This window comes from Colobus angolensis, unplaced genomic scaffold (assembly GCF_000951035.1).
Source record: "Colobus angolensis palliatus isolate OR3802 unplaced genomic scaffold, Cang.pa_1.0 Scaffold292, whole genome shotgun sequence".
Taxonomy (NCBI): domain Eukaryota; kingdom Metazoa; phylum Chordata; class Mammalia; order Primates; family Cercopithecidae; genus Colobus; species Colobus angolensis.
Genome location: NW_012116177.1, coordinates 306855 through 330367, shown reverse-complemented (window position 1 = coordinate 330367; position 23513 = coordinate 306855). Strand labels below are relative to the sequence as shown.

At 39.5% G+C, this 23513-nt stretch overlaps 1 protein-coding gene across 1 annotated transcript in view; it reads left to right on the top strand.

The window, feature by feature from the left end:
* Positions 1–57: 57 nt before the first annotated feature.
* PKP4 (plakophilin 4) overlaps positions 58–23513 on the top strand; it is a 243014-nt gene continuing 219558 nt past the window's right edge. Inside the window, exon 1 of the mRNA XM_011949180.1 lies at positions 58–923. The gene's annotated coding sequence lies outside the window, so the exon portion shown is untranslated. The remainder of the gene's footprint in view (positions 924–23513) is intronic.

Genomic DNA, 23513 nt, shown 5'->3' with positions numbered 1-23513 from the left:
CCCCGCCTCGTGTTCCTGCCCGCACTCGCCTGCTGCTCCCCTCCCCCCGGCAGGCGCACAAGTTTCACCCTCCATTTGCTTTTCCCGGCGATTCCTCTCCCTCGTCTGCCGTACGCGCCGCACACGACCTCTGCCTACGCTGGGCTGTGCGGATCAGGAGCCCCCAGCCCCGAACTTGAGCGCCGCACTGAGCCTTGCTGGACGCCCTCGCGGCGGCTTCCCCGCTGCCTGCCGCCCCGCGCCCCCGACACCACAGGACGCCCGCCCTCCTCAGCCTTCGGGGCTGGCTGGCTGTCGTTCCAGCCCCAAATCCTGCACCTTGCCCCCCTCCCTGTCTTCCCACGCCCCTGCTGCCCGCGCGGTCTTGCGTTTCTCCCCGAAGTCCTGCACTCCTTGCCGGTCCTGCCCACCCCCTCTGCCCAGTGCGCCCCTCTCTACTGGCCGCGGATCCTCACGCTCCACCCCTCCCGGCTTCCCAGCCGGGAGCCTCGCCGCTGCCCTCCTGCGCCGCCGCTTCCTCCTCTCCCTGCCAGGAGTTGAAGCGGAGCTGCGGCACCTCCCTGGCGGATCTGGTATCCCCCCCCACCGGCTGCTGAGGCTGCCGGCCCTCTCCCCTGGACCGCCACCTGGAGAGCTAGCGGCGGGGCCGGGATTTGGCTGCGTGTTGGCTGTGTGCGACACACCGCGAGCGCGGGAAGTGGAGGCGCCGCGGCGGCAGTGGCCGCTCGGGGCGCAGCGGTAGTCAGGTGTGTGTGTACAGCGGGGGACGCGCGCTGCCGGCTCCTGGGCTGGCGACAGATTGTGCAGGAATGCGAGGAATGCACCAGGGGCAGAGTCCACACAGCCCGCCGCGGCTGCACTAGCGCCTTCCCTCCCCAGCTCTCGCCGCGCAGCCAGAGGTCACCGGAGCATCTTCGGAGCTGGTGAGCCTCATTCCACTCCTCTTCTCCCATTGCTTCCCTCCATGCGGCAGAGGGGGAGCGCGGTAATTCTTTGGGGCTCCAGCTAGCATTTCGTCTGGGTTTTTGCTGCATTGGTCTTCAGGACCGTGAATTTGGGGCCGATGACTCTGTGGCCAAGGTTATTGATCATTGCACAAGGCTGTTTGCAAGTTTGGTGTGCAAGGTTTGGATAGTGCCTGGTTTTTACCAGGGTTTTCTGAGAACCAACAGGAACAGGGGACCTGAAGGTTCATAGAGTAATGAGCTTGGAGCCAACATATTTTAGCTCTATCAGAAAAATGCCTGTTAGTGCTTATGGACGGGCATGTATTGCAAGAGAGATCTTGAATGCATCACTTTGGTATCCTAAGAAGTGTAATTTTTTCCCTGGTCATACTGGGCTGTGTTTAGACTTCGTATAATACATAATGAATAGAAACAGAGAAGCACTGTTTGGTCAGCGATGGGACAGATAGAACTGTCTGGTACAGTTAAATTCGGGGCGTGTCAGTTACCATTGAAAGTAACACGGGGACACCACAATCATGTATATTTCAAGATGTTATTTATTAGTGGAGGTCTCAGTTCTTTGTTACTGAGTTTGACTGAAAAAAAAAATAAATGCTGCCCTACAACTTTTAAAGAACGGTAATTATTTACGTGTAAAATCAATGATGGTCAGTAGGCATTTTTGGTCAAATTTTGTTTTCCTTAATACGGGAGAGCAAAATTTTGACAGAAAATGGTTCCCGAGAATTGAGCTTAGATTCTTTTTATTTTAAAAGAGAAACTAGAAGAATGCTTGTCTTCTTGAATGCAGTATATTGCTGTGAGAGTATCTTCGTTTTGGTGCCTGTGAAACAGTTACGGAAAATGGCAACATGAAAACGAGAACAACTAATGTCTGAAATAAGTGTTTCCGGATGTTGAAAAGCATCATGTGTGTGTTTTTATTTGACACAATTTGCTTGGGAGGTTGCATTTATGATAAACCTCTTTGCACCTGGTTATTTTATGTCAGATTCAGTAAAATAATAAGTCAGTTGTCTGACCAATCAGCTTTCTTCCAACACCTACTTTGTGTAGATCAAGGACATCAAAAACTATCAAATAGGAGCCTTTAGTTAAGGACTCAACAGAAAGGAAAAAAAAAATAGAAAAAAAATATTTTGCACTCAGAAAGGTTTATCTTTTGGTTGCTACGTTGTTTTTCAGCTGTGTGCATAATCAGTGAATCTTCTAATTTAGAGGTTTAATTTGTGTCCAGTAACACTGTGGAGGATATTGGGAGGTGTTCGTAAATGCTAACAGGAAACTTTTATTATGTAACAATATCATATTACAGCAGAGTTTAACCCATGCTTAACCCGTGCTTATTTGACTTGATGTCAAGATGAGGAAGTAAAAGCAAATTTAGTTTCCCTGCCGCATTAGAAATTGAAAACCCTGTTCAGATGTATGGATCACACACACACACACACACACACACACACAATTGGCTGCGCAAATAGTTTTGCCTGCTTCAGGTAAAGGTAACCTTTCGGTTAGAAATGCTTTCTATTTGTTACAGATATTTGAAGAGAGGAAGTTTTTCAACTAGAGATCCTACACAATTGAAAATAACCGAAATCATATTTTGACCAAAGTACATTCCCTCCCCACCCCCTACTATTATGTAAGGAGAGGGTGCTGCATCTGGCGTCTTATATATTATACTGAAGAGTCTAAGTTGGGGAAGCGAAGTATCCAGTTATTTTATTTTTTACCTGTATTGTTTTTGGAGGGAGGTAAGGGAGCAGAGAATATCGATGGAAAACAAGGGAAGAAGAAACTAGGGGCAGCTAGTATTCAACCAGAAAGTAAAATTATATACTTTATTGCAGCAATAACGCATTTATAAGCTGAATAAATCAAATCTAATTTTGTGACTAGTTCTGACATAATATGAATTTAAAGAAACTACTACCAAATTCAGTTTAATAAAAACTTTAGCACTTGTATGACCTTGAGTATTTGGATTAGGTTTAAATCAGAATCACAGTTTTCTTCCTTTTCTTGTAAATAGGCAAAGTAAATTTAATGTAAAAATTTGAAACTCACTTTAATTTTTAAAAATGCAATTATTGCCAATTTTTGACCTGAGTAATTTCCATGCTGTTACTCAGGGATCAATTTAAATAATATTCATACCCTGGATGATGCCAACCATCAGGTAAGTCTAGCCTCTTACCTGACTCTTTTGAAATATTAAGGTATTTCGAGAATGCTCTGTAATCGAGTGTGTTTTTTCTATTTCAATTGAGCAGTAATTCCCTACCTTCCTTAATTCTAAAATGAACATCATATCTTCATTCTTAAATGGAAGGTAAAACAGAGGTTATTATAGGGTTATTTTAGGGCATAAATGCCTATGGAATTGCATGTCAGTTTGGGAAGTTTGCCTTCACGCCTTCAAGTGTACAGGGAGATAATTACTCCTTCAATGTGTGAAATGATTCTGTAGTGCCCATCCTGCACTAAAGGGGAAGAAGAATCTGAAACATAACACCAGTGGACTGGGTATGTTTGGAGAATTAAATAACTGTTTCACAGCCAGACAGTACTACAGACAGCTGCAAATGGAGAAAAGAAGGAAAACTTTTAAGATACATGGATGTAAGCTTTCTTTCTTACATCAATGGAAGTGATGATAGCAGTCAGCAGGTCAGTTCGATGCTCAGTGATAAGAAATAACAGGGTTATTTCAGGGTAAGGTAGTCAGGCCCTGAGTTGCCAAGAACGTACTTGCTGGTTTCAGTTCAGAAGTTGCACAACATTCAAATATTTCTTACATTGTCACTTTAATAATTCAGTGGAATTATCTTAATTTAGTGTGCTATGTTACCATTACTAAATTGGGGATGTTACATGATGGTGATCTTCAATTAAACTCAGGAATGTTGCAGACATTTTCTTCATCATTGACCTGTTTTTTCCTTTTCATAATTTAGATTTATTTGATATACCAATAAATGTTGGTTATATCACTGATCATTTTATTATTCAGAGTCTTGATAACATTATAGTTTATTATGACTCTCATATAATGATTCATTGCAGCTGATAAAATGTTAGGGATTGCATTGTGAGATATTATTACTACTAAATATTATAAATTAAAATATGGAAGTGTCTGAGTTATTGTAAGTCATGTGATTGCAAAGCATTTTTCCTGAATGGAATAATGCCTGGTGGTTGGGTGGGTGCCAGTCCAGGTAGCTAGATATAGAATGATACAGTCCTCACAAAATCCAGAACTCACAATGTAGGGTAGGGAGGGAGGGGGCCAGGGGAACCACTTTTCTTTGACATCCGAGGCATGTTTGACTTCTATAGTTTCCTCTCCACTAAATATAAATTTGGTGAGTTGCAAATATTCAATGGTGTTAGTACTGCTCTTCCTTAATCTGTGGCCCTAAACTGCCCCCACCACCCCGCCACAACACACACACACTATGCCATCACTACATCTGTCGACTTGGCAAGGCAGAGGAAGCTCCTTGTGACCTGAGGCCATGTGCATAACCTGTAGATATTGGTGTCCTGTATTCCAGGTTGAATTTAAAACAGGTGTGGGGTTTGACACAAAAATGATACTGTATATGAAAATTAGGTAAAATGTGTATTTGAAATGAGGCTATCAGGGTACTATGCAGACTTTTAGGGCCTGGCTGGAAACTTGGAATGCAGTTTTTCATAGAAACCCACAATCGGTTTACAAATAAACTTTTGAAACACTGGCTAGGTGGTATGTGAAGTTTTGTCCCATTGCAAGCTGTGTTTTAATTGCAAGCATGAGGGAGGTAAAAAGTATCCCAAATCAGAAATTAGGAGATCTGCCATTAAACCTTATTACCTTGACAAACCATTTAATGTTTGGATGATAGTTTCCTCCTTTGAAAAATACAGTTTGGATTATATTGATCTAAGTTACATTTTTAGCTCAAGATTCCTGAAGTTCACAGTGGTTTTTAAAAATTTTTCTTAAGAAAGAAAGAAAAAACAACTTTTCCAAACTTAAATATACTTTTCCCTCTTGAATCTCAATTCATGGCAGCAAGGATGTTGAATTTCTCTTTTGAGACTTTGAACCTTCTTCACATTCATTTTTAATTGTTTTGTTTTATTTTAAAACAATATCATTTTGGGAAGTGAGGGGAAGGGATGAAGTACATGTTTTCAAAGTCTTGCTACCTCTACCCTACTCCAAGATTACATATGGTAGTTTTGGCCAGGGAAAGTGCTTGAGATTTCACCTTCACATTCAGTGAGGCTCATGAAGTGTCATTAAGGTAGTGAGGTGTCATGGTTAGCAACCTTACTGTCAGGGTCCAATTCTGGCACTGCAACTTGCTAGCTGTATAACCTGGCAGATTGTATAAACTCTGTGTTCCTCGTTTTGCTCATCTGTAGGATGGAGTGATGAAAGTACCCACTTCATATGGTTTTTGTGGAGATTAAATGAATTAATACATGTAAAGTGCTTACAACAGGAACTGGCTCAGAGCCAGCACTTAATACATTTAAATCATTATTTTTACATTGTGGTGCTTTATGATGGTTTCTGCCGCATTTACCAAATGCCAGGGAAATATTGGCTTGCTTTCTGTGTGGGTTTTGTCAAAATGATTATGGATTTCAACAGAATATTTCAGGGAAGAAATAAACTGCTGAAGAGAACCAGTATGAGCTTGATAGTTTGCAGGACATTGTCTGTAAGAAAGAGAATCCAGCACAGTAATTAAGGGCCTTTTTAAGTAAGGAAGTTGTAGCTTCTTGGGGTAGGTAATACTTGGAGAGGCATTAACCACCACTAGCCAACAAGTATAGGAGAATGTATACAATTATTGCATTTGTAATCCCAGGTAGTAGTCATTTTATAAAATGTCTGTGCTAGTCAGTACATGAATAAAGCGTTAGAAACTATTGATCATTTAACGCCATTTGCCCAAATGCAACTTGTAAGTTAACTCTTTAAGCTGGCTTTTCTGTCTGAAAGTGATCACAGTTGAAAAAATAAATAAATGGATATCTGAAATCAGCAGGAGACTCCCAAATCAAGAAAGGCTAAAAAAGAGGAAGGAGGTTTGGAAGATACATGATATAAATCAACAGACAGTGGTTAAACAGATATCAAGAGGCTCTAGTTCTAGTCCTGGCTTTGCCACTCTGCAGGTGTGTGTCCCATGAGCAAGTCATTTAACTCTCGTGGGATTTAGTTTTCTTGTCTATAAAATGAGGGAGCTGGTCCAGATGCTCTCTGGAGTCCTTCTAGTACTTACATTTCGCAACTCTTAGAACATCAAGCCGTTACATTTTTTCCTCAGCAAGAATGTACTGTCTTCCCAAGGATTTATGACAATTTACCCTTTGGGATAAGGAGAGAAAATTGAAGTTGTATACTTGAAATTCTCAGCTCCTGAAAATGTAAGTGTCGCAGCCAGACAAACCTGTGACCCCTTTGTGGCTGAGTCAGTGGCTCCGTGTCTTGTGTGATAGTGATGTGAAGTGCTCCAGGAGTGAGGATCCTTGGGGCTCCCCGGGGCAGGAGCTGAGCAGTGAGCCTTTATGGAGCTGCACGTCTGCAGTTTGTCACAGCCCTGCCTTCTGGGACTCATTTATCTACAACCAGTCCCCTGTGCACACTGGAGACTTCACCTCTGATTGAGACTACATTTTCTAGAAGTTGCATAGAAACAAGAAAGGGGATTTAGGGTGGTGATTAGAAGGGACTAGTCTTGTTACAGTGAGAATGACCCACTTCTTACTTGCTCAGATGGTTTGATTTGTCCTCAGAGAAGTTAAACAACTGACACAGAGTCGCTCCTCTGAAAACATTTTGTATGAATACTTTAGGTTCATAGGGAACTCACTAATCCATATCTCATAGAATATAGGTACTTTTCATTCAACTCTAATTATTACAAATAGACAATCTACCAGTGTTCAGAAATTGTGACACATTTCATGAGGATAATTTTTTACTTGGATTTGTGCTCTTCTATAAAAAGTAATTTAAAAATTCAGTGATGAAAGTTTCTTGTAGACCTTGTTCTCTTCCTTTGTGGGGGAAAAAAAGTCCCTACAGAACTCTAGTATGTATAAATCTATAAAACAATTTTTAAAAAGTATTGAGGTTAGCTCTTCCCCTTTGCTAATGCAATAAGGACATTATTTGCAAAGGGAAGCATTAATTATACTACTATTGTATGCAGTATTAAATGAATTGTCAATGTCACAATGAAAGTAAACCCTTGAAGAACTGGCTGTTGTTCCCATACCTTCATGAGAATTGTAAACACTCATGTAAAACAAACCATTATTTACCACTTTGCAGTAAAATGGATCATGTCTTCTGATACCTATACCCTGGGTTGAGTGGGAAACAGGGACTGTTTGATGAGTTAAAGGTAACTTTATTCCTCTATACCACTAGGGGTGCAAGTGAGGGGACTGTAGACAATTATTACTTTAGATATTTGTTGGAGTCCTACTGTGTGTGAGGTATTGTGTTTCGTTTTGCATACTTATTTAAAACCATACTACTTATTTGAAATGATTCATTTTAGTTCCTTTTAACCAACATTTTTTAGTCCCCTGCTCCATATCAGACTCTGATAGGCCTTATGGCCAAAAAAGATGACTTCCTCCAGGGATACTTACTGTCTGTGTTAGATTCAGTAATGGGAGTCTCAGTCTTTAAGGAATCCATGATACATTTTTAAATCTGGTTGGGAAAGATAAGACACATAAGGTAGAGAAGATTGTCCTAGAAATGTTGGTATATAAATAAACATGTAAAATTGTTTTAAGTATTAAGGATGAGCTATAAAATAACCAGGTTTTAGCTCATACTTCTACTTGCTTAGTTGTGTATTACATGATAAATTACCCGATTCTGGAGATATGCATTAACCACTCTCATTAGCTTTCTTTGGGGTAAGTCTGCACCAAAGATAAATAGTGATTTCAAAACAAATTTTAATTATGAACTTGATTATTTTGGCTGTATCTCTTGAAACACTTTACCATATAGCCTATGTGAAATAATTAATCATAATGGCAATACATTATTTATGAGAAATCATAATTTATGCCTTAAGATCTGCCATTTTATTAAGTTCTTATTTTTATTTTTCATACAGCAGTATTTTGGTTTACTGTGTTTTTTGCTTTTCTTGTATTCTCTGTTTGTGTGCCTTTATAAGGCAAACTTACTGTTGAGAATATTCCCTCCCATTGTTAGGAATAAACAGAATGTTTTAAAATCTCTTGTGACATATGCTAGAGTAAATGGTCTCACTGACTCTACCTTGAATCTCAGAATGATGCACTGATGGGAATTTTTCACTTACTATCAGTTTGGCGATGACTACATAAGCAGTAAGTCTGTTTAAAAAAGGCACTGAATAAGGAATCAGAAAATCGAACTGGACTTCACAAGAACTATTAATGCTATTAGTCTGAGACTTGTGATAAACAACTCAGATGTTAAAGGTCTAATTCACACTGTTAACAGATGAAAAATAAGTGTCAGTCTGAAATCTTTGGATAGTATATTGGCAAGTGTCAATCTTCCAAAATATGGTTTAGAACTGTGAATATAATTTTTCATAGAAGCGACACTAATCCGTAAATCTCCCATCCTGTAGTGTAACTACAGTATATCAGTTCCATGGGAACATAGTCCTGCTCTAAGCTACTCAACAGCAGGGACTTTATCTTTCTGCGTGACTTAATCTCAACCTTCAGCGATTCTCCATACCTTAAGTGAATGAATGAGTTTGACTTCTACTTTTGAACACCCTCACCTACTACTCTTTGATAATCTTGTCTGTCTGTGCTTAATACTTATCCTCTGTCCTTTTGTAAACTGGTCTGAGACCCTAATACCATTTATCCTGCATGTTTCAAAGGAAAAAACTATTTAGACTTTTTTAAAAAATGCTTTTGTAATACAACTTGCTAGATAAATAATTTATTATACCAAATTCTTTAGTAAAGAAATTAATGGCCGGGTGCAGTGGCTCAGGCTGTAATCCCAGCACTTTGGGAGGCTGAGGCAGGTGGATCACTTGAGATTAGGAGTTCAAGACCAGCCTGGACAACATGGTGAAACCCTGTCTCTACTAAAAATACAAAAAAGAAAAACAACATTTGGCAGGCGCCTGTGGTCCCAGCTACGTGGGAGGCTGAGGTGAAAGAATCACATGAACCCATGAGGCAGAGGTTGCAGTGTGCAGAGATTACACCACTGCACTCCAGCCTGGGTGACAGAGTGAAACTCCATTTCAGAAAAAAGAAAGAAAAGAAATTAAATGAGAAGATTATAAACAGATTGGTTCATGTTCATTTTAACCTTAATTGCCTGGATTATAACCACAGTGAGATGAGTTTTCATAATGCTCTTTATCGTACTATTACTAGGCACCCATCAAGCACCAAGACTAAACTAAGCTTTGAAAGTGTGATGTTGAGCAAACTTTCTGCATCCATACCTTTTGTGAATCAGTAATATCTTTGTATAGTCAGCTGAAGAGTTGAAGACAGAAGTAGATATAATTTAAAGCACATGAAGTTTTTCAAAGGGGAAATGTTACAAAAATGCTAAGGGTATTATTGGTACTATAAAATTACATAAATGTTAAGAGTAACAAAACGAAGTTTTGTAGCTTGTTTTGACCTAGTTGGTATAGTAAGTAAACCTTTGTTTGGTCTTAATATAGTAGATAGAAATGTTCTTATACATTTTGGTTGTCCCTCTCCCAACCTCATATAATTACTGTAATAAAATTTACAGAAAGAAAGATCCTGTGTACCCTTTTTATCGTTTTTCTCCAATGGTAACATCTTGCAAAACTGTAATACAATGTCACAACCAGGATATTAACATTGATAATATCAAGATACAGAACATTTCCATCACCACAAAGCTCATCTCGCCTACCCTCATCCACTCCTAAGTCTCTGGCAACCATTCATTGTTCATCACATCTATAGTTTTGTCATTTTAAGAATGCTAGTGGCATACACCTGTAGTTAAAGCTACTGAGGAGGCTGAGGTGGGAGGATGGCTTGAGCCTGGGAGGGCAAGACTGCAGTGAGCCATGATCTCACCACTGCACTCCATCCTGGGTGAAAGAGTGAGACCCTGTCTCCAAAAAACAAACTGTGGGCACGGTGGCTCACTCCTATTATCTGAGCACTGTGAGAGGCTAAGATATGAAGATTGCTTGAGGCCAAGAGTTCAAGACCAGCCTGGGCAACATAGGCAGACCCTGTCTCTAAAAAAAGTTTTAAAAATTAGCTGCGTGTGGTGGCAGGTGCCTGTAGTCTCAGATAATTGGGAAGCTGAGATAGAAGGATTGCTTGAACCCAGGAGGTTGAGGCTGCAATGAGTTATGGTAGTGCCACTGCACTCCAGCCTGGCCAATAGAGTGAAACTCTAGCTCCAAAGAAAAAACATATAAATACGTTGATAAAGTATGTAATTTTGGATATTTTTTCCCATTCTGCATAATTCTTTGGAGATTATTCCAGGTTCCTGCATGTATGGGTAGTCTGTTCTGTTTTATAGCCAAGTAGTATTCCATAATATGGATGTACCACAGTTTGCTTAACCATTCACCTGCTGTTTCTAACTTATAGCTACTACAAATAGAGTTACTATGAATACGTATGTACAGTTTAGCATAAGTATACTTTTCTCTGGGGGAACGCCCAGAAATGCAATTGCTGCATTGAATCATAATTTTTATTTTTATTTATTTATTTATTTTATTTTTTGTGAGATGGAGTCTCACTTTGTCACCCAGGATGGAGTGCAGTGGCACGATCTCAGCTCACTGCAAGCTCCGCCTCCCGGGTTTAGCCCATTCTCCTGCCTCAGCCTCCCGAGTAGCTGGGACTACAGGCGCCCGCCTCCATGCCTGGCTAATTTTTTGTGTTTTTAGTAGAGACGGGGTTTCACCATGTTAGCCAGGATGGTCTCGATCTCCTGACCTCTTGATCTGCCCACTTTGGCCTCCCAGAGTGCCGGGATTACAGGCCTGAGCCACCGTGCGCAGCCCAAATCATAATTTTTAAAGCTTTCTTTCTAAATTATGCACTGAATTATGTGAGACCTCAGTAATCCAGCCATCTTTATCAATGTGTTGGTAAATTAAAGAATTTTATAAGTTAGATTTATAGCTTGGTAAATTACAAAAACTTGTCTATAAAATCAAGTCTTTTATCTTTTGTTACTGTTTTATAAGTAGTACTTCCCACAAGTTTACCTTATTTTTTAGCAAAACCCCATTGATTTTAAGTAGAATTTGTGAAGTTGCTTTGTAACTTGGCTTCAGGATTTGTTTGGTTTTGTTATATTTTATTTTGTTTTAGATAGCAGGCACATTTCATTTTCTGTAACGGTATTGTATTTTAAAATGTAATCATTAATGTTGACTTTCAGAATTTCACCTGTATATGATCATAGGTAATATTCTTACAAAAAATGTTGATAGTGCACCATGCTAACAGGCAAGGTGAGGATGTAAAATGAAGACAGTATTCTCCTGTGTGATTGGAATTAATCCAGTCATTAGGTTGAAGCCAATAAGCATATGTGATACTTTAAAAGGTGAGGATTGTTTCATTCCTAGAAGAAAATAAATTAACCATTTTCTTTTCTTATTCTTTGAGACAGGGTCTCACTCTGTCACCCAGGCTGGAGTGCAGTGGCGGTACTCTTATAACTCACTGCAGCCTCAAATTCCTGAGCTCAAGGGACCCACTCGCCTCAGCCTTCTGACTACCCGGCCCTACAGGCACATGCTACCGTGCCCGACTGATTTTTTTTGTTTTTGTTTATTGTAGAGATGAGGTCTGGCCATGTTGCCCAGACTGGTCTCGAACTCCTGGCCACAAGCAATCCCCCTGCCTCAGCTTCACAAAGTACTGGGATTACAGGCATGAGCCACCATGCCTAGCCAGAAAATACATTTTTTTTTTTTTTTTTTTTGTGATGGAGGCTTGCTCTGTTGCCCGGGCTGGAGGGCAGTGGGGTGATCTCAGCTCACTGCAACCTCCGCCTCCTGGGTTCAAGCTATTCTCCTGTCTCAGCCTCCCGAGTAGCTGGGATTACAGGCACACACCACCATGCCCAGCTAATTTTTGTGTTTTTAGTAGAGATGGGGTTTCGCCATGTTGGCCAGGCTGGTCTCGAACTCCTGACCTCAGGTGATCTGCCTGCCTTGGCCTCCCAAAGTGCTGGGATTACAGGCATGAACCACCACACCTGGCCAGAAAGGACATTTTCTAAAGTGATTTTCTTATCCCCTCCTTCCCACCATGCTTTTTGTGTGACTGTTGTATATACCTCTGCCAGAGAAATATGTTGAAATTGCATCTGGCTAAATAAAGTCTTCATGATTGATACTTTGGTTAGTTTTTATTAATGTCTTTTCTACCTTGAAGGTCAAATCTGTTTATTTTCATAGTTTAAAATACCATCAGATTACTTAACGAGCTTTATACTCTGTTTGGTATTAATTTTACGTTCATTTTAATATTTTTGTTATCATTACTTCAGTCTTCCAAAATCCTAGCTGAGAAGGTAAGTGTTGACTGTAATCAGTCCTAAAATACAGCTATACAATAACATTCATTTTTAATATGGTGCTTTAAGGATTTGATCCTTTTTCTATAGTTGAATGATATAACCTCAGCATTATTTACTTTCACAGAAATATGATCCTCCCAATAAGTCGTGTATTTCCTGAAGGTTTTTCTGTGATTACTTATTATGTCCTTCTCTACCTGGTGAGCCCTTGTTTTTCTTCTTCGGGATCTAACTCAATGACCCCTCTTTAATGAGGCTCTCCCTGGCCCTTTGCTCTGCCAGACTCCAGATTTCAACCTTCCCACCTGTGCTTGTCATCACTCTGCACATAACTCTGCTTTGAACACTTGTCACATTGTGAATAGTTTCTGTGTCTGTTTCCTGGCCATGTTGTGAGCTCTCAGCAGGGTAGAACTGTGTCATAGCCATCACTGTATTTCTCTCGTGGAGCAGTATTCCTAACGTATAGTAAGCAACAGGTGCTTTCTTTGAGTGAATGAATAATTAAATAATTTGTTTACAACCTTAGTTATCCCCTTCTCCTCTGACCTTAAGTGGCTCCCCATTGTTTGCCCTGCAGGATCATATTCAGATTCTCTAACGACCTACCGAGCTACCATATAAGGCCCATTACAGTCAAACCCTAATTACTCTCCTTCCTGAACCCTCCACATCAGCAAGACTAGTCTCTACTCATTGTTCTCTGTCTCCCTCCACTCTGGGTTGACATCTTCATAGTCCTTCAAGACCTAGTTCAAATAGATACTATAATAGTATCTAACTTTTTTTCTGGTAGAAGGAAAGAAAGAGCAAAGAGCTCACTCTGATGACAACAAGAACAAAAAACACCACACATTCTGCTAATTCATGATTTTCTTCAATCCATCAGAGAGCTGATATCTCAGTATAACCAATTAGCCTGAAATCTAAGGAAGGAAAGGCATCTCCAAGGTTGGGCTTGCTTACCTGGGACAGGTGATGCTGGACACTAGTAAGAAGAACTGAGCTAAAAATTGTCAGCAAATTGCTAAGTGTTGAATGTGGGCAGGCAAGAGAATACAGAACCCCATAGGGCATCAGTCCGGTGGTGAATTCATACCCGTTGAGGGCTTTTCTACATGGACCTCCCCTGATGCTAATTTAAAAAAGATTGGCCAGAGTCCTGAGAAGGCCTCCCACTGAGTGCGGGCCTGGGGAGGGAAGCAGCAGCCTGAGGACAGAAAGGCAAAAAACCTCAGTCTTCCTTAGGGCACTAGTGAAAACCATTGAGTGTGAAAATTTCTGAGAGTATTTTTAAGCCATGCCAATTCAAAAACAGCATGCTTGCTACAAACACAGCTTCAATGCCCCTTCAGCCCAGCCACCAACCTAAGCTCCTCCTCAACAAACACTACGCACCCACCACAGGCAGGGGAATTTTTCAGAGCCTTGGAGGTGAAGGAGAGAGAATGATGGCCCAAGACAAGGTTTTGGTTGAAAAAGTTTTAGGATAGAGAGGACTTAAGCATGGTAATGGATGGAGTGAGGAAAGCCAAAGAATAGAATTAATAGAAATCAGGGAGTAAGGAGGATAGGTTGTAAATCATATAACATGAATTTTCTTCCTGAATGTTTCATCAATGTAGATGCTTAGGCATGCAAGTTTAATTTTTGTTTAAAATGGGGGGAAAACCCTACATGAATAGATTCCTGGATTAAATTTAGTATCAGATTTAATTTTTACAGTCAAGAACAATTAAATTGTCTGCTCGTATTTTCTGGATCATGAGATCTATTCACACTGAAATGTCTAACATTTTGCTTATTGTCAAAAAAAGCCTTTAAGTGCTGACACGAAGGATTGTGCTTTATTTCAAATTGTGCACATCACTGCAGTAACAGAGGCTCATCACACATGAGAGAAGACATACTGGAAGTAAGATTCATCTCTTCTAGTTGATTTGACATAAGCAGTATTATCCAACTAAGTATCAGTGAATGCCTGTTTTAATATTTCTCCAATCTTATTCATAGTTACAAAATCAGGACAATTTATTTCTTCTATTAAATGCCATTTTTTGAACTAAGCATTATTTCAAAGAAAAAAGAACTAGTCATTGAAAGTAATTCCTTTTTTAGTTACTCCATTAAACTTAACAATAGCATTTAAACACTTCTGATTATTGAAAAATTAAACATGCCTAAATTACTTAGTCTCATTCTACTCATAACCAGAATTTAAACATAGCTTATCAAGTGGTTCCTGAAAGGTATAGAGTAGAAATGCATTCCTCTTCAGCTCTTTTTCTGTACCAATAAAGCTCTATCTAGAAAGCTTAGCACAGAACTGAAAGTGAATCAATAGGAAGATGTTGGTTAAAGAATATATAATTAGATGGAAAGAATGAGTTCAAGGAATCTGTTGCACAGCATAGTGAATATCATTAATGATAATATATTTTTGAAATATGCAGAGAGTGGATGTTAGGGGTTCTCACCACAAAAACGATAGCTATGTTAAGTAACGCATTTGTTAATAAGCTAGTTTTAACATTCCACATGTATGTATACTTCAACATCCTGCTGTACACAATAAATACCGTTTTATTTTTAGTTTCTAAAAATTTAAAATCAAAATGAATTTTAAAAAGTAGAATTAAAAACTGTCTTTAGGCTGACCATATCAGTTTTTATGTCTTTTCAACCAAATTGAGTCAGATAGAGAAAAGGAAAAGATCTGCATACTCATTACAACCTATGCTTTTCCTATGAGGAGGGCCAGTCATCTAATTTTTTAAAAGCAGTGAAAAAAAGACTACAGACTCTGTAGCACAGATTTATGTTAAATGTTACAAGCATGAAATGTTAAAATATATCCATTTACAATAGAGTAAACAGACAACCTACAGAATGGGAGAAGATATTTGCAAACTGTGTATCTGACAAAGGTCTAATATCCAGCATCTGTAAGGAACTTAAATTTACAAGACGAAAACAACTCCAGTAGAAAGTGGGCAAAGGACATGAACAGACACTTTTCAAAAGAGGACATCCATGTGGTCAACAAGTATATTAAAAAAAGCTCAATATCACTGATCATTAGACAAATGCAAATCGAAAAACCACAATGACATACCATTTCACACCAGTCAGAATGTCTGTTATTAAAAAGTCAATAAATAACAGATGCTGGTGAGGTTGCAGAAAAAAGGGAACACTTATATACTGTTGGTGAGAGTGTAAATTACTTCAGCCATTGTGGAAAGCAGTATGGTGATTCCTCAAAGAGCTGAAAGCAGAACTACCATTCGACCCAGCAATCCCATTACTGGGTATATACCCAGAGGAATACAAATAATTCTACTATAAATACACACACACACAAATGTTCATTGCAGCACTGTTAACACTAGCAAAGACATGGAATCAACCTAAATGCCCATCAGTGGCAGACTAGTTAAAGAAAATGTGGTACATACACTCCGTGGAATACTATGCAGCCATAAAAATAATAAGATCCAGTCTTTTGCAAGAACATGGATGGAGCTGGAGGCTCTTATCCTCAGGAAACTAACTCAGGGCTAGAAACCAAATACCATATGTTCTCACTTATAAGTGGGAGCTAAATGATGAGAACTCATGGACACAAAGAAGAAAACCCTTGGATCTACTTGAGGTTAGAGGGTGAGAGCAGAGAGGGGACAGAAAAGGTAACTATGGGATACGGGACTTAATTCTTAGGTGATGAAATAATATGTACAACATACCCCAGTGATATGAGTTTACCTATGTAACCTTCACATGTACCCCTGAACCTAAAATAAAAGTCTAAAATACATATATATCCATTTAAAGCAACTCATACTGTATCTTAGCTTGTTTTTTGCTTTGAAGCTAGCTTATGAAATTTTAAAATCAGGTAAAATTTGTGTGGCTGGTAAAGTCAGCATTAAAAAACCCAAGGAGAGAGGAGGACTCTGATTTTCCAATGGTTACGAAGCAAGGTGTTACTAAAGAATTTTATTTATTATGTGGATTACATAATAAAATTTCTGTGTTTACGGGGTATTCTTTCATTTTCATTTTAATTCCCAAAGCAAAACTACAAAGATGACCAGAACAATTGTTTTCCTTCTTTCATCCTCATAACCATGAACAAGTTTTAGCAGAAGCTACTTGAGGACAGATAATCTGCCTTTTACACGTTTGCTGCCCCTAAAGTACTGAGCAAAGACAGAGGGAAGCTCCGAAAGTACAAGTTCAGTAGCTGACTTGAAGCTACCACATAGCTGAAAACAATAGAGTCTTTCTGTAATCAGTAATGACATTCTGGGATCCCTGAGGCTCACTTGGTGTTACGATATCACTTCTAAGCTATTATAATACCAAAGCTATTAGAAACAAAGGATCTAGGCCATGTTGATTATTGAACCCCTGCGCACTCCTAGCACTGGGCCTCAGAAATCAGTTATTGATGAGAATTCACAGAATTACACTGAAAATGTCAAAGTTAAGCCCAATAAAAATTAAAAAAAAAAAAATAAACCATGAGATTTTAAGTGAAGGCAAGAATAATTTGACAACTGCTTGTGCGTAAAATGTTTTCCATAATTCATTTCGAAAATGAAAATTTACTTCCTGCTTCCCATTTGCAATGGTTTTTCACCAGTGCCCTAAGGAAGACTGGGGTTTTTTGCCTTTCCCTCAGTGGTGTAAGGCTGTTCCATAGTAGAGATAGGGGAGAAGGATGCAGGCAGGATTTCTTGCCTCTCCCACACTGGCTACTGCTCCCCTTCCCAGGCCCGCACTCAGTGGGAGGCCTTCTCAGGACTCTGGCCAGTCTTTTTTAAATTGGCATCAGGGGAGGTCCATGTAGAAGAGCCCTCAAGGGGTATGAATTCACCGCCCGACTGATGCCCTATGGGGTTCTGTATTCTCTTGCCTGCCCACATTCAACACTTAGCAATTTGCTAAACATTTTTAACTCAGTTTTTCTTACTAGTGTCCAGCATCATCTGTCCCAGGTAAGCAAGCCCAATCTTGGAGATGCCTTTCCTTCCTTAGATTTCAGGCTAATTGGTTATACTGAGATATCAGCTCTCTGATGGATTGAAGAAAATCATGAATTAGCAGAATGTGTGGTGTTTTGTTGTTGTTGTTGTTCTTATTGTCACCAGGGTAAGATCTCTGCTCTTTCTACTAGAAGAAAAGTAAGATACTTTTATAACTGCCTTAAGGAAGTTCACCTTTCCATTTAAAATGCCAAGGACCCCTGGCAGAATGTGTGGTGTTTTGTTGTTGTTGTTGTTGTTCTTATTGTCACCAGGGTAAGATCTCTGCTCTTTCTACTAGAAGAAAAGTAAGATACTTTTATAACTGCCTTAAGGAAGTTCACCTTTCCATTTAAAATGCCAAGGACCCCTGGTGCCACTTTTTAAATCTTTGTATTAGAGTTTTATTATTTTTGATAACATATCTATATGCTGTCTCCTCACTAAATTGTGGACTTTGAAAGTCACGAAACTGACTTCATTATTATTATTATTTTTTTTTTTGTCTTCAGCACCCAGCAGAGTGTCTGGCATAGAGTAGGTGCCCAGTGTTTTAGACACAGTGGTTTGCATTTTAATCTCAGTGAGGGCATTTTTACTTTCTTATTGTTCTCAGTAAGTAAGAACAACCTGGCAGCAGATTCTGTCTGTGCTCTGTCCACATCCTGTGGCACTTGCAGTGACCTGACAGCTTTCTACTGCAAGCTTCTAGAATTTTTAGCCAGAAGACTTCTCTGCCACCTACCTGTATTGGGGCAGGTAAGAAGTGCCAGTGGGTTATCCCTCCAGGAGCAACCCTCAGTCAGTAGCTAAGTGTCTTCACCCCTTAGTTGGGATATCTTTGAGGTGTGTTCTTTGTAGGCTGGCAGAAGTGCCGAGTGGAAGTAAGACCCATTTGTTCACTGTGATAAGTGACTCAGTGCACCCCATATGGACTTCCCTGGCCTATCTCCCATATCCACCTACCAGATAAACTACATGCACTGAAATTCTTGGGTTCTGATTCTAGAAGAATCACAACCCAATACAGGCAGTTATAATTCACATAAATTTTCAGATATTTAGAATAGTTTTCTTTAATAGGGACAGTCGGCAAAATCAAGGAGCTTTTTGAGGGCAATTATAGCTTTCATCAGATTTTCAAATGTTCTTGCCTCTCCCTTCCTCTCATAGAATTCATTTTCATTGCAATAAAGACAAAGAAACGTCCTTATCTTTTTAACTTAGAATATTAAAGCAGCTATTTTCCTTTCAGAGGACCGGTGCGCTGAATCTTTTTAGATGCGATCAGGAAATCATTGGGGTGTGTTGTAGGTACACATGTGATTGTATCTTAGTAACTGAATTTCAAAGATAGGATTTTATTTTTATATTCATGTTATTGATTATCATCCACATGCACAGTGAAAAGTGTGCTGGGATGTCATATGATTGCTTTCCTGCACTTTTGAATTGGGGGCTCATCCTCTGATGATTTTTAAACTTTATTTTATTTTTTTAGAGACCAGTCTCACTCTGTTGCCCAGCCCAGAGTGCAGTGGTGTGATTATAGCTCACTGCAACCTTGACCTCCTGGGTTCCAGTGATCATCTCATCTCAGCCTCCCAAGTAGCTGGGACTACAGGCGTACACCACCCTGCCTGGCTAATTTTTAATTCTTTTCTAGAGACTGAATTTTGCTGTGTTGCCAAGGTTAGTCTTGAACTTCTGGCCTCAAGTGATCCTCCCACCTCTCCCTCCCAAAGTGTTGAGATTATAGGTGTGAGCCACTGTACCTGGCCCCTGAAGATTTTATTTGAAGTAAAATAGTCTCAGATTAGAGACCTGCTGTTTCAAATTTAGGCGGTCTCACTTTTAAAATAGTTTTCTTTTTCTGATTGTAAATGAAATCCATGCATTTGCAGAAAACTCTTTCAATGCAGAGCAGCACAAAAGAAGAAAGTAAAACCCAAGTATAGTTTAGCTGCATTCACAGGTGACCACTGCTGTCATTTTGTCTTATATGCTTCCAGGAGGTTTTTATTTTCTAAGCCTCTGCATGTATATATCTAAAAGAATTGGAATCAATAATCATCATATTCTTACTCCATTAAATGCTCTTCTAACACAAGTATTTAAACCATTTACAAAGAATTACATTCTTTCTTCTGTGAACACCTGTGTGATAGAATTCTTTGTAAATGTTAATTCATCCCTTATAATTGGACAATTTTTTTTTGCTTTTATAAATAATGGAATTCCACTTCTAGTTTATAACTGCCTTGAAGTTAAGCCACAGATATGACCACATTTATTTGAGGATGACACTGCTGATGAGGTTAGTGCTTGTAGAATCGCAAGCTTTTAGACTAAGGAAAGATGTTAGAGATCACCATATGCAGTTCTTCCCTTTTACAGGGGAAGAGCCTGAGATCTGGAGACACAGTCCCTGAGGTCAGCATGCATACCTGTATCAGGAGGTCTGGGCTAGGTGTCTTGTTTCCCATCAGCTTATCTGGCCGGAAATGTCAGACTTTGCTGCTCCTCTCCCCTACTAATTGAAAAAACAGGAAATGATCTAGCCAACTCCGCTGGAGGTGTGCTTTTTACAAATAAGAAATTAGAAGAAAACCATACCAAAATGAATGAACTACTTAACTGAAGCAGAAGTATCAGCTCCTGTACCATTGAGATAGTAATTATGGCCTGATACCTCAGGAAGTCAAGCAGCAGGGGATAGACCCCATAAAGAAGAAAGAAGTATCAGTCTTAAAGTAAGGTTTCCTGAAATTCTGCTGTCATATTGATCAACTGGGATTAGGCTGAAGTTCAATTTCCTGGCGACAATATCCTGATTTAAAAAATGGATAAATTGGAGCATGATGGCACATGCCTGTAATCAATGCTACTCGGGAGGCTGAAGCAGGAGTATTACTTGAACTCAGGAGAGTGAGGCTGCAGTACGCTGTGATCCTACCTGTGAATCGCCACTGCACTGCAGCCTGAGCAGCATAGCAAGGCACCCATCTATCAAAAAAAAAAGTCCAGGGCCTCATGGTAACTGAGCTGTAGACCAGCTTCTGAGGTGTGCCAATAAATAAATTGATGGCTATACTAATGCTTCATATGTATAACTGATAAGCCAGGGATAAAGTTTATTCCCTCAGTTCTTATGTTCTAAGAGAAATTTCTAGTTCAGGCTAAAAAATGTTTTCAGTGTCCTAAAGTAGACTGGCAAAGGTTAGAGATCTTAAATTTGCAGTTTTGTTTTGAAAGGGTGTGGTTTGAAGCTTAATGTTAACCTCATGTTAGCTATAAGATGTGAGGCTATTGAATAGGAGCTTATAGCTTTATCCCAGATTTTAAAGACATTATTATTTAGATTTTTTTTATGATTAGGGAAGCATTCAGAAATATTACTTCTGAACCCTGAAAGTAATTTTATTAAGTTGTATGTTTTGTTTCTCCCATTCAGTGAGTTAGAATGTTGTAAAATGGGGTTTTCACAGGCAGATGACATGCTGTGGTTTTGATTTTCATAGTAAACCCTTTGGACTATGCCGATAGAAGTGTTTTTTACATTCTTGTGTTTAAAGACATTAACATGTTTTAGAAGAGTGGTACTAAGTGCTGTCCTAATCAAGATAAATGGAATCATCAGCAAGCATGTGATTTGCCCACTGCTCTCTGTCTTGGCAATAGCTCATCTTTTTTTGTTAAGTAGTTTTCTAAATATTTGGATAGCTCGCCTAAGTTATCAGTGATGGCTTAAACCTTAATTCAGTGTGGTAAACACAAACAAAATGTGAATTATCCACATAGTATTTTGGTAACTGTTTAAAAACATAATTTGAACTTTTGTTGTAAATGAAACTGATGATCACTAATGATAATTAAACTTTTTGCTTAGGGTTTGTATGGCACATTTTAAATATGGAACAGTACAGAGAATAATGTATGGAGTGCCCATGAAACTTATTCATGTTTTAAATCTTGTTTGCCAAGCTTGCTTAAGGATTCTGAAGTTGGTGTTTATCCTCTTCCATTATGTTTTTATTTTTACTACATGTCTGTATCTCCATAAACATGGGCTTTTAGATGCGGAAAATCTTTGTTATAGTTATGATTTCCTGACACGTTTTCCCCAGTATTGGAATTAGTAAATCCCACCCACTAAGTACTTCCATGGAGAGACTTGTTTCTATTCCTTTCTAGGCTAGGCTGCCAAGCCAGCATTCTCCAGGAGGTTTCTATTATTTTTATTTTTCCATTAGTAGGAGTTACCTAAGCAGTATTACTTTTAAAACCTTTTTAATTCTCAAACAATTTAGATATTAAACATTAGCTAACTTTTAGTTCAGCATTTAATTTTTAAATTTATTTATTTTATTATTTTTTTGGTCTTTTTATTGATACAGGGTCTCCCTCAGGCTGGAGTGCAGTGGCACAATCTTGGCTCACTGCAGCCTCCACCTCCCAGGATCAAGCGATGCTCCCACCTAAGCCTCCCAAGTAGCTGGAACTACAGGCACATGCCACCATGCCCGGTTTATTGTTGTATTTTTTTAGAGACGGGGTTTTGCCGTGTTGCTCAGGCTGGTCTTGAAATCCTGGACTCAAGCGATCTGCCTGCCTTGGGCTCCCAAAGTGCTGGGATTACTGGCGTGAGCCACTGCCCAGCCCAATTTTTTTTTTTTTTTTTTTTTTTGGAGACGGAGTCTAGCTCTGTCGCCCAGGCTGGAGTGCAGTGGCGCGATCTCGGCTCACTGCAAGCTCCGCCTCCCGGGTTTACGCCATTCTCCTGCCTCAGCCTCCCGAGTAGCTGGGACTACAGGCGCCCGCTATCTCGCCCGGCTAGTTTTCTGTATTTTTTTTAGTAGAGACGGAGTTTCACCGTGTAGCTCAGGATGGTCTCGATCTCCTGACCTCGTGATTCACCCGTCTCGGCCTCCCAAAGTGCTGGGATTACAGGCTTGAGCCACCGCGCCCGGCCTCAATTTTTAGAATTAATTTTTTATTTTGTAATTTAAAATATTTAAATTTTATTTTTCCTTAATATAGTCTTATTAAGCTTCTATAGGCAGATTGTCACTTTTGTACTTAAAATGAGAATCATCATGATGTCTTTATCAGTTTGGGAAAGAGTTCAACTAATATCAACTGTATTAAGGGAAAAAAGCTTTATATTCTGTCATTGATGGCAGGTGAATAAAAAGCATTAATAACTCTTGGTTTATTCTTTAGTTTCTGATTTACTGTATGACCCAGACAAGCAATCCTTTTTCCAAGTCATAACTTGGAAATGTGTATCTAAATCATTTCTGATTCCTCCGTTTACTTGACTTAATATTGAAATCTAGGACTTGCCCATAAACTGACTCCACAGTTTTGCTTCTGCCCTAGCTACAACCAGGGCTGCCCATGTGGCTTAAATGTTTGTATCCTTCGTCAGCTGAGAAGGGTATCAGAAAGAGGGGAGACTCATCTTCTCGAGACGTTGACTCAGAACTGCTGCTGCTTTACAAAGAGCACCAAATTGCAGATCTGTCCCATGTCTCTAGGTCAGGAGTACATGCCTGTCTTTTTCTGCTCAGAAGTCAGTGCCAACTCACAGGTTTTAAAGATTTCTGTAAAATATTTCCTTTTGTCTTAATTTTAAGTATCTAGCAACTCTGAAAATTTGCCTCCTATATAGAATTTGTTTATTTATTATTTATTTATTTATTTTTTGAGACAGAGTCTTACCTTTTCACCCAGGCTGGAGTGCAATAATGCGATCGATCTTGGCTCACTGCAGTCTCTGCCTCCTGGGTTCAAGTGATTCTCCTGCCATAGCCTCCCAAGTAGCTGGGATTACAGGCACCCACCATCATGCCCAGCTAATTTTTGAATTTTTAGTAGAGACAAGGTTTCACCATGTTC